The following is a 10,570-nucleotide window of genomic DNA, read 5'->3' as shown; positions in this document are numbered from 1 at the left end:
GCCCTCCTTTTCATCTAATTTTGGTCTGCAAACTTACGTTGTTAACCCTCCAGAAGACAAGCTTATTATTACCATACAACTTAGGCTGTTAAGCTGAACCTCACTATCTGTCTGCATATCAAATATCTTAGGCATAATATGGAACAGGTCATCTATAATATGTAAATGACAATGGAATACCCTTCTCTGACAAAATTAAACAAAAAAGGGAATACAAATGAAGAACCATTTTGTATCTGTATATTCAAAATAGTTACAATAGATATACAACTACATTCTCTTAATTCAAAGAATAGAAAGATTTGTTCTAATAGTGTTTGTGCACAGGATACCATGTCTGCATATTGTACAATGAATAATCACTAAGACAACAATATGCAATGTATTAAGTATTGAAACTGTCCTTATAATTGGTTTTGAAACTGTCTCATTGCTATTTGTTTCTCAAGAAATAAAATAAAAAAATAGGGGGCCTGTCCACTAACTCAGGTGTTTAAGTGCCTGCTGAAACAAAACAGTCAGGTTCAGGATGCTGTGGTTCAATCCCCTCATCCTCAAGCCAAACCAGACCTGCCCTGAAGGTATCCTGAATGGCCCCCCTCAAAAAAAAAATATATATATATCTATATATATTTTTTTCCTTTCTTTTATTTGTTCTTTTCCTCATGCCAGTTTTTCCTTTTCATTGAACAATTTCTTTTGTTTCTTTCTTTAACTGAATCTTGCATGTTTATATCTAGTAATCCGAACAACTAATTTGCAGATAACATCATGTAATACAGCAAGCATTGTTGAATTCCTATTACTTTGTTTAGTGAAATCTTGTATCTTTTCTAATGCTTTTTTTCTATCACTGTTTTGTGTTCTTTAAAAATAAAAAAAATTAAACAGTATCTAAAACTAAAAGAGAATGCAGATACAACATACCAGAATTTATGGAATGCAATGAAAGCAGTCCTAAGAGGGAAATTTATAACAGTGAATTCTCACATTAGGAAAACAGGGAGCGCAAACAATCTTAAGTTGTACCTTAAGTTTCTAGAAAAACAAGAGAAAGACAAGCTCAAAGCTTATACAAAGCAGGAAATGTTAAAGATCAGAGCAGAAAGTAATGCAATGGAGACTAAGAAAACAATACAAAGAATTAATCAATCAAAAAGTTGGTTCTCTAAAAAAAAAAAGTTGGTTCTCTGAAAGAGTGAATAAAATTGATAAGCCCTTATCCAACCTTATCAAAAAGAAAAACAAGTCAAATTCATGCATTGAGGAATGAAAAGGCTAAAATCATGACAGATCCTGTGGACACTCAGAATATCATGAATATCGTCTTTAAAAATCTTTACTCTCCTAGGATGAAAAACAGAATAAAGGAAAGAATCCTAGTAATGTGTGAATTACCAAAGCTGACTCAAGAAGAATAAGAATTTTGAATAACCCAATATCAGTTAATAAGATTAAAAACATAACTAAAATCTTACCAAAAAAAAAAAAAAGTGCAGGTCCTGATGGATTCACTGCTGAATATAATTTAACAAGATTTAATGACAGTAATCCTCAAACTCTTCAGTGAAATTGGAAGAGAAGCAATACTCAATAATTAATTCTTGGAGACAAGTATTACCCTGATACCAAAACCAGAGAAAGACCCAATCTCCCTAATGGAAACAGAAGCAAAAATAGTTAATAAGGTAGTAGTGAACTGGATGCAGCAAATCATGAAGATTACAGACCAAGACCAACTGGAATTCATCCCAGGGATGAATGGTTCAACATATGTGAATCAATAAATGTGATACACCATATTAACAGAGATAAGGACAAAAATCATATAATCATCTCATAGATACAGAAAATGCTTTTGACAAAGTTCAACACTCATTCATGAAGAAAGCCTTACAGAAAATTGGAATAGATGGTCTTTGCATCAATCTGATAAAAGTCATCTATGAAAAACTAAGAGCCATACTTAGTGGACAAAAACTGAAAGCTTTCACTATAAAATCAGGAACAAGACAAGAATGTCCACTGTCTCCACTCTTTTTCAGTATAATTCTAGAAACAGCCAGAGGTATTTGACAAGAAAGAGAACTAAAAAGAATAAAGATAGGTAAGGAAGAAGTTAAATTATTGTAATTTGCAGATGACATGATACTCTACATAGAAGACCCAAAAAACTCCACCAAAAGACTTCTCAATTTAATAACCAAATTCAGTAGCACAGCTGAACACAAAGTCAACACTCAAAAATCAATGACTTTCCAGTATACAAACAACAAACTCAGTGAGAGATAAAATAGAGAAATCCATACCTTTTACAATGGCATGCAAAAAGAAAAAAAAAAAGAAATAGGACTCAATCTAACACAGGAAGTAAAATTATAGTGAAAATTACAGTACTCTGAAAAAGAAAATTGAAGAGGATATTTAAAAAATGGAAAGACATCCCTTGTACATGGATAGGAGGAACCAACATAGTGAAAATGGCCATACTCCCAAAATTGTTATGTTGATTTAATGCAATCCCACTCAAAATACCATCAATATACCTCAAAGAACTAGCAAAAACATTCTTAAATACCAAAACCAGAGAAAGATGGTATTTATTCTTACATCTGTAACCAAGAGACCTGGAATAAAAAAAAGCAATTCTGGGTAACAAAGGCGGGAGGCATCACAAGCTCTGAACTAAAATTATACTACAAAACTACTGTGAAAAACTCAGCATGGCGCTGAAAAAACAGACGTTAAGATCAATGGAACAGATTAGAAGATCCAGAAACAACTATAAACACACTCAGCCACCTTATCTTTGACAAAGGAGCCAAACATTTTCACTGGAAGAAAGATAGCCTCTTTAATAAATAGTGCTGGAAAAACTAGCTTTGTATGTGCTGAAGACTGAAACTAGACCCATGTCTATCACCATGCACTAAAATAAAGTCAAAATGGATCAAAGATCTAAATATTAAAACAGAAACACTCAATCTATTGGAAGAGAAAATAGGTAAAAATCTTGAAGATGTAGGCATACACAGAGTTCATGAATAAAACCAAACCTCCATAAATACTTCAAAGCATCAAAAACTGGGATCTCATCTTACTAAAAAGCTTTTTTGCACCAAAAGAAATCACCAACAGGGTGAAAAGAAAACCTGAGGAATGAAAAGGCTAAAATCATGACAGATCCTTTGTTTCTGCTCGCTCTGTTTTCCTGATGTGAGAATTCACTGTTATAAATTTTCCCTCTTAGGACTGCTTTCATTGCATTCCATGAGTTCTGGTATGTTGTATCTGCATTCTTGTTTAGTTTTAGAGTGGGAAAAAATTTAGCCAATTGTCCCTCAAAAAAGGACTTCTATCTAGAACATATAACAATAAAAGAATCTGGATGCCAAAGTTCAAAGATCCAATCCACAAATGGGGATCTGAGATGAATACAAACTCCTTGGATGAAAAAAATACAAATAGAAAACAAATACATGAAAAAAATGTTCAGCATCATTAATTATTTGAGAATTTTAAATTAAAACAACACTGGGATTCCATCTCACTCCTGAATAATGGCTATCATCATTAAATCAACAAATAAAAAATGCTGGCAGGGCTGTGGGGAAAAAGGAAGCCTTCTCCACTGTTGGTGGGAATATAGACTGGTGCAACTACTGTGGAAATCCGGGTGTAAATTCCTTAACAGACTAGGGTTAGTGGTCTCATTGGACCCAGATATTCTTCTTTTGGGCGTATTCTCAGAATAATTAAAAACATCACAGCAATATATGTGCACCCATGTTTATAACAGCACAATGTATAATCACTAACTCTTGGAAACAATCCAAACGTCCTCAACTGAGGAATGAAATGAAAAATATATGGTATTTTTATGTCATGGAGTTCTATTCAGCTATAATGAGAGATAAACTTGAGATTTTTACAGGCAAATGAATGCAACTTGAGACCATAGTCATAAGTGAAGTAAATGAGACTCACACTGTGAACAATGTATTGTCTGCCTAGTGTAAAAAGCTGAAAGAGTGAACGAGATCAAAAATGTACAGTACATATTGTGAAATGGGAAGAAGCTGTTAGAAATAGAAACTGGGATGGGGAAGAATAAAGAAGTGAGAAGGAAATACGATAGTTAAGATAGTTATCCTACTAATTTCTATTACTCTTTTGAAAAGAAAGGTTTGTGCTTATATTTTCTGATCAATTTTGTATGCCTATATCTTGTAATCTGAACATCTACTTTAAAGATAAAATACACAATTAATTAACTATTGTTGCTTTCCTACTGTCTTGCTTTGAAATTTTGTACCTTTTTTATTCTGTTTTCTCTTTAAAATAAAAAAGAAAGAAAACTCTAAATATAGTCAAATTTTCAGTTCCAATTATAAAACTTCAGCAGAAAAATATTATTTTTTTATAATACTTCTTTCCTAGGTTGGAGCTTAGCAAAACTGCAGATCACCTGTTACCCACTCTTGCCTCAGAATTTAGATCAGTATCTTGAAAAAAGTATACACAATTAAGCCCAAGTTCAAAATGTTTAGTTGAGAACAAGCACTCCATCAGCAGCTGGACTCAAGGTCACACATGTCAGAAAATTTGTTTATATTTTGTTCATACCCCAACGTTCTGTGGGAGACTAAGATTAAGGGTGGATTACTAATTACTGCCGCAGAGGAAATCACAAGAAAAGCCCAGTATTCATACTGTGGTGGGGTACCTTTCACTTGTGTTAGTAAGATTTGCACTGAGAAATGGGAGCACAGCACTCATTTAAAAAGTTTTCAGTTCTTCCAGAAAGAAAGAGACAGCAAAGTTGGAATATGGGGAGCTTGGGAGCTGAAAAGATTAACATTAAATAGATGCCACTATTTGTATTAGGACAATAGGAAAGACTCCTTGAGAGCATCCTAAAATCAGTAAGACCCCATCCATCACAAACTCATGAGCTCCAGACTATAAAGCTTTTATTTGAGAAGAAAATGTCTGGGCCCTCTGATCAAAAAAGATCACATAGGGAATTAGTTCTTCAAGATTTGTTTTACAGTCCTCAGCAATCCAGGACTCCAAGGCCTCTGAAGCCATGATACAAGGAGGTTTATGTACTGTTTGAGTTGGAAACAGATACTGGCATTATACACACAGCATTAGTTTTACAGGCATGTATAATGCAGGAGTTTGGGTGTTGGAGAGCCTTCCACCCAGATTTCAGAATAAGGGCTAGGAAAGAAGGCAGTGAGTGAAGCAGTGATAGTGCAGTCAAAAATGCAGAAATTTGAAGAAACCAGAAATGTAAAGTATCTGTTGAAGGATGCCACAGTCAGTAAGCAAAGGCAGACCAAGAGAAAAGCCTGCAACCAGCAATGTTGTAAGCACAGGGCTGTCCAAGTCCCTTAGAGCTCACATAGTGTCACATCTTGTCTCAGGTGCAGGACATGTTTGTATGTGCTGATCTCTCATGCCTCCAGCTGCATTTTCAGTTTTCTGAGGTTTGCTCTTATTCTAAAATTTGCTCTTATTCTTTTTCTGTACCTCCACACGGAATAAATGTATGCTGACTATAGAAGCACTGCTTATTCGAGCTTGGATTTCTGTGATATCTTTGTTTACTAAAGTAACTGATATCTTTGTGTACTAAATTTACTAATTTAACTGATCCAAAGATGGATCCATTTTGTGAAACTATTACTGATTTTTCCCTCCTAACTAGCACCATTTGTCAGATTATGTTTCCTCATAAGGTTGAGGGTCATCCCACAGGAGACTAAATTTATTGAAAACAAGGGGCTATGAACTAGAGCCAGCCTTTTGGCCTCTCTGTTTTTCTTTGCACTTAAAACCTGGTGATCTTACCTAGTAGGCAAAATTCTAAAGATGCTTTCATCTTCAGACACCATTGATCTATTAATGAAAAAAAATTATCTTGGAAGAAGCTTTGTCTGTTGTAAATTCAAAATCAGGAAGGAATTTTACCCCTCAGACTTCTCTCTTGGGGGCAATATCTTTTATACAGACATAGTAGTAATATTCTAAGTGTAACACTTGGAGCCCTTATAAAATGGCAATGCTGCATGTTTAGCCAGAGCAAATCTCCAGAGTATTCTGTTGTGGGAATAAACTCACTACTTCTTCAGACACACAGTACATTGGAATGTGACCTCTTATTTGTCTCACTTTTTGGATCAAGAAGAATATTTATTTAGTCTTATAATTTTCCAAAGTCCGTTCAGTGAGATATCACCCAGTGACTTATAAAAATAACAAAGTTAACATTTATTGATAGATCCTGGAGTTAGCCCCAAGACCATCCATAAACTTTATAAGAACTGAGGTTGAAGAAGTAGTTAACTTGCCCAAGCTGCACATTTAAAACAACAGATGAAATTTGAGCTCAAGTTCCAGGTCCTCAAAGCCCTTGTATTTAACATCAAGATTATCCCCCTTGTGCCAGGAGAGACAAAATTGGCTCCATCCTTTCAATAGGTATCCACCTGTGGGTTTTGCCTTCCTTTGTTTCAGAGGCTGAGAAAACTCATGGTCCTTGTCAAGGGATTCTACTAGTTTAGTTCAATTTCTGGGGGCTACCAGGATGAACTGGAAACTGCTAAACATGAGAGGTAGTGAAACCATACAAAGTCTCTGATTTAAGAGATCTATGATCAGATGAAGGTTCAGAGATACTTAATTAGATAATTTAAATAAAATATAGGAAATTAAATATGGTAATAGAGATAAGCACGTTGCACTGTCAATGTTATAAGTATGATTTCCATCTAATCCAAAGATGAAAGAAGTTTGTGGCAGTCCTTATACAGGGTCACAGACAACTCTATATATGCCATTTGTCCTGCATACTTGTTGATCTCTAGTATCACAGTATAATCTTGTCACCTTAATAATTTAACATTTATTAATTTTTTAAAAAATAATTATATTGAGAAACAAAGAGCAATGAGACAGTTTCAAAACCAATTACCAGCACAGTTTCAATAATTAATACATTGCATATTGTCTCAGTGGTTATTCATTGCACAAGATGCAGACATGATATTCTGTCCACAAATACTATTAGAATAAATCTCTCTACTCATTGAAAGAGAATGCAGCTGTATATCTATCCTATTTTGAATATACAGATACAAAATGGTCATTCATTTGTATCCCCTGTCTTGTTTAATTTTGTCAGATAAGGGTATTCCATTGCCATTTAAATATTGTCGGTGCTTGAATTCTGCAAAATATTCCAATATAGTCCAGTAGTCCATAATAGTAGTGGTTTTTCCATGAGATTGGCAATGTCAGAAGTTGTTGACTTGAGCCTTTTACAGCTCAGCTTATTAATATGGTTTTACTTTTTATACTTTTTTAATACTTTTCCGCTGGATGGTTAAAACCAAGATAAAGCAAGACCTATATAACAAGAAATGTAACTTTCATATCTGATAAGGTCAGTCAAATCCCCTCAGGATTTATCCTGAAACCCTGTACCGCAGTTTGTAGATCTTCGTCAGTGTCAGCCATGTGGATGAGTCACTGCCATTGCTTGGAAAATGTGCTCTCTGTGAAAGCCTGAGAGAGTGTTTTCTCTCCATGTGACTCTCCTTAGGCACACTCTACTTCATTGACCACTTTCCTCTGTGGCCCCATAATCTCCTTGATCATTAAATTTGGGACACAACTGAGTTATATGATGTTACAGTACAGGTTCTCCTATGTCCTGAGTCTTCACTGTCCTTGAAAGGCTAGGGTCAAAATGTTGGCTGTCCTTGCAACCCTTCTTTTTCTCTAATTTTTGGTCTGTAAACTTAGATTGTTAACCTTCCAGAAGAGAAGCTTATTATTATTAGCTTACAACATAGGCAGTTGAGCTTAACCTCACTATCTGTCTGAACATCAAACATCTTAGGCATAACATGGAACAGATATTTTCCATCAAGTATTGATATGTTAAACTTTAAGTCTCTGCAGAATATGAAGAAAAAATTTAAAAATATTAAAAAATAGGAATAAACAGTTACATATTTTTACACAGAAATTTAGAAATCTAACCATATACAGCATTGCAGCAGGACAGTCCTGTGCCTTTTTTTTTCTTATCTCTTGTTTTCATTCATTACCCTTTTTGGGAGGGCTGTTGGGTTGATATATATTTAGAGGGCTCCCCCTACCCACTTTACCCATACACCACCAGGGTAAACAGGAAGAAGTAAAGGAAGGACAGGGCCCACAGCAAAGTTTCATTATGTTGAATGCAAGGGGAAGGAGGTGAGAAAATACAAATCCTATAATACATACAACAAGGTGGGGACGATACAGGAATGGGAGATGTGAAGCTGAGACATGGTGTGGGCTGCTGGGGTGGGGGCTTCACAACCCCCCAACACTGCTTTTTCTCTTTGATGTTTCCATACTTTCCAGGCTGAGAAGCACTCTCAGAAGATGGGACCGGGAGAAGAGGGTCAGGGCCTCAGTTGGTCCCTCAGCTGTAGCTGTTGTAGGCAGACTTGTTAGTCTGGGGCTTCTGCAGGATGGAGCTGGTCTAGCTACATTGCCCACTGCCTGTCTGGCCATCCTGCTGCAGATGTTGGTGGATCTGGGAGTGAGGCTGCTGATGGGAGGTCACAAAGGGGGGCAGGTGGATAGGCAGCAGCTGTGTCCGGATTGATGGGCCCCCCACTTCCTAGTGCAGAAGGCAAGTTGAAGGAGGTAGCAGGAATGCCGGAATGAAAACCTTGTTTCTCAAAGGACTGCTGGGTTTTGGAGTACACAGAACGCAAGATATCTGGCACACCCATGTTACTGGAGGTGACTGATACACCAGTGTTGTATCCATGAGACCCATATCCACCTAGCTGTTGGAAAGGGGTGACAGATGCATTTACACTGACATTCGCACCCAGCTGCTTGGAAGAGGTAGGAGCCACAGGGAACACAGCAGGCCAATACTGAAAGGTGTTGGGGAGCCCCGGAACCCCTGTGTAGTATGGCAGGCTGGTACAACTGTAGCCAGGAGGCAGCGCCAGGTTCAGTAATGTCTGCTGTGTGGTGTGGTGAGTCTATGTCTGGTTCTGTTGGGGCAGGGCCAAGGTTGTGGCTGGAGCTGAGGAGGAGGCATCCCCATGGCCCTTTTTTAAAAAACAAAAAACAAACATTTACTTGACAGACAGTACGGCAGTAATTGGTATGTCATGACAAGCAGTTCATATTTAGAAGACCAGATGACAGGCATTCCAAGCATGACCTTACCATTACACCTTGCTATCTTCAGTTTAGTTGCTTAGTTCACAGGTATCAGCATATATAGCTAGTCAGGGTGAGAATCCTACCAATTAACTGCTAGCTTCAAAAACCTGCTGAAGATGCTTAGGATCATTGCCTTAACCATCTTGTGCATATAAATGCATGGCTTTGCCCCTGTCGTGTTTCCTAGCTTTTCTCCTTGCCCTCTCTATGTTGTCTAATCCTCAAGTTCTCGCTTTCCTTTTAATTGTGTTATAACTTTCTATTTGTATTTCTTCTTTTGAGTTCTTATACTAGAGAGACTATACAATATTTACACATGTGGGTCTGGTTTATTTCACTTATGAGTATATCTTCCAGTGGCATCCATTTCAATATAAATGCCTTGAGTTTATCATTCTTTGTAGCTGAGTAATACTCCATTGTATAAAAATACCACATCTTTTTCATCAATTCCTCAGGTGATGGGCATTTTGGTTGTTTCCAAGAATTAGCTATCACAAATTGCTGCTATAAACATAGGTACACATGTATCACTATGATATGACGTTTTTAGTTCCTCTGGGAAAATTCCCAGTAGGGGAATAGCTGGTTTGAATGGGATTTCCAGTCCTAGTTTTTTAAGGAGTCTCCATACTGATTTCCATAATGGTTGCAGCAGTCTACATTCCCACCAGCAGTGAAGAAGGGTTCCTTTTTCCCCACAGCCTCTCCAACATTTGTCGTTAGTTGATTTCTTTATGATAACTATTCTTTCTGGGATGAGATAGTATCTCAGTGTTGTTTAATTTGCATTTCACAGATGGCTAGTGATGTGGAGTATTTTTCATATATTTATTCGCTTCTTTAATTTCATCCTTTAAGAAGTGTGTGTTCATCTCAGATACCCATTTCTGGACTGGGTCTTCAAATTTTGAGGCTCTAATGTTTTTTAGTTCTTTATAAATTCTAGAGAGCAGACCTTTTTCTGAGTGCTTATTAGTCAAGATTTCTTTCCAAATTTGTGGGTTGTCTTTCACTTTGTTGGTAATTTCTTTTGATGTGCGAAAATTTCTCAGTAAGAGGAGGTCCCAGTTGATAATTCTATTTCAATGTTTAGATCTTTAATCCATTTTGACTTTATTTTTATTTATTTATGTTTCCGGAACTGGGGATTGAACTCAGGCCCTTGCGCTTGCCAGGGAAAAGCTTATTCTACTGAGCCATCTCCCTGGCCCCCATTTTTACTTTAGTTTAGTGCATGGTGATAGACCTGAGTCAAGTTTTAGTTTTTGGCATAACATTTATTAGTTTTATAATGTTTAAATTAGAGAAGTTCTAATGA

The 10,570-nt window shown here is 36.5% G+C and overlaps 1 protein-coding gene and 1 pseudogene across 1 annotated transcript in view; both read right to left on the bottom strand.

Annotated features, from left to right (window-relative positions):
• The window catches only part of Maob (monoamine oxidase B), a 175,231-nt gene that overhangs the window by 145,721 nt on the left and 18,940 nt on the right, over window positions 1–10,570 (bottom strand). The window lies entirely within an intron of this gene.
• The window catches only part of LOC111813785, a 16,387-nt pseudogene continuing 14,302 nt past the window's right edge, over window positions 8,486–10,570 (bottom strand).

This window comes from Octodon degus, unplaced genomic scaffold (genome assembly GCF_000260255.1).
Source record: "Octodon degus isolate 3935 unplaced genomic scaffold, OctDeg1.0 scaffold00223, whole genome shotgun sequence".
NCBI lineage: Eukaryota > Metazoa > Chordata > Mammalia > Rodentia > Octodontidae > Octodon > Octodon degus.
This window is presented reverse-complemented; position numbering and strand designations above follow the sequence as displayed.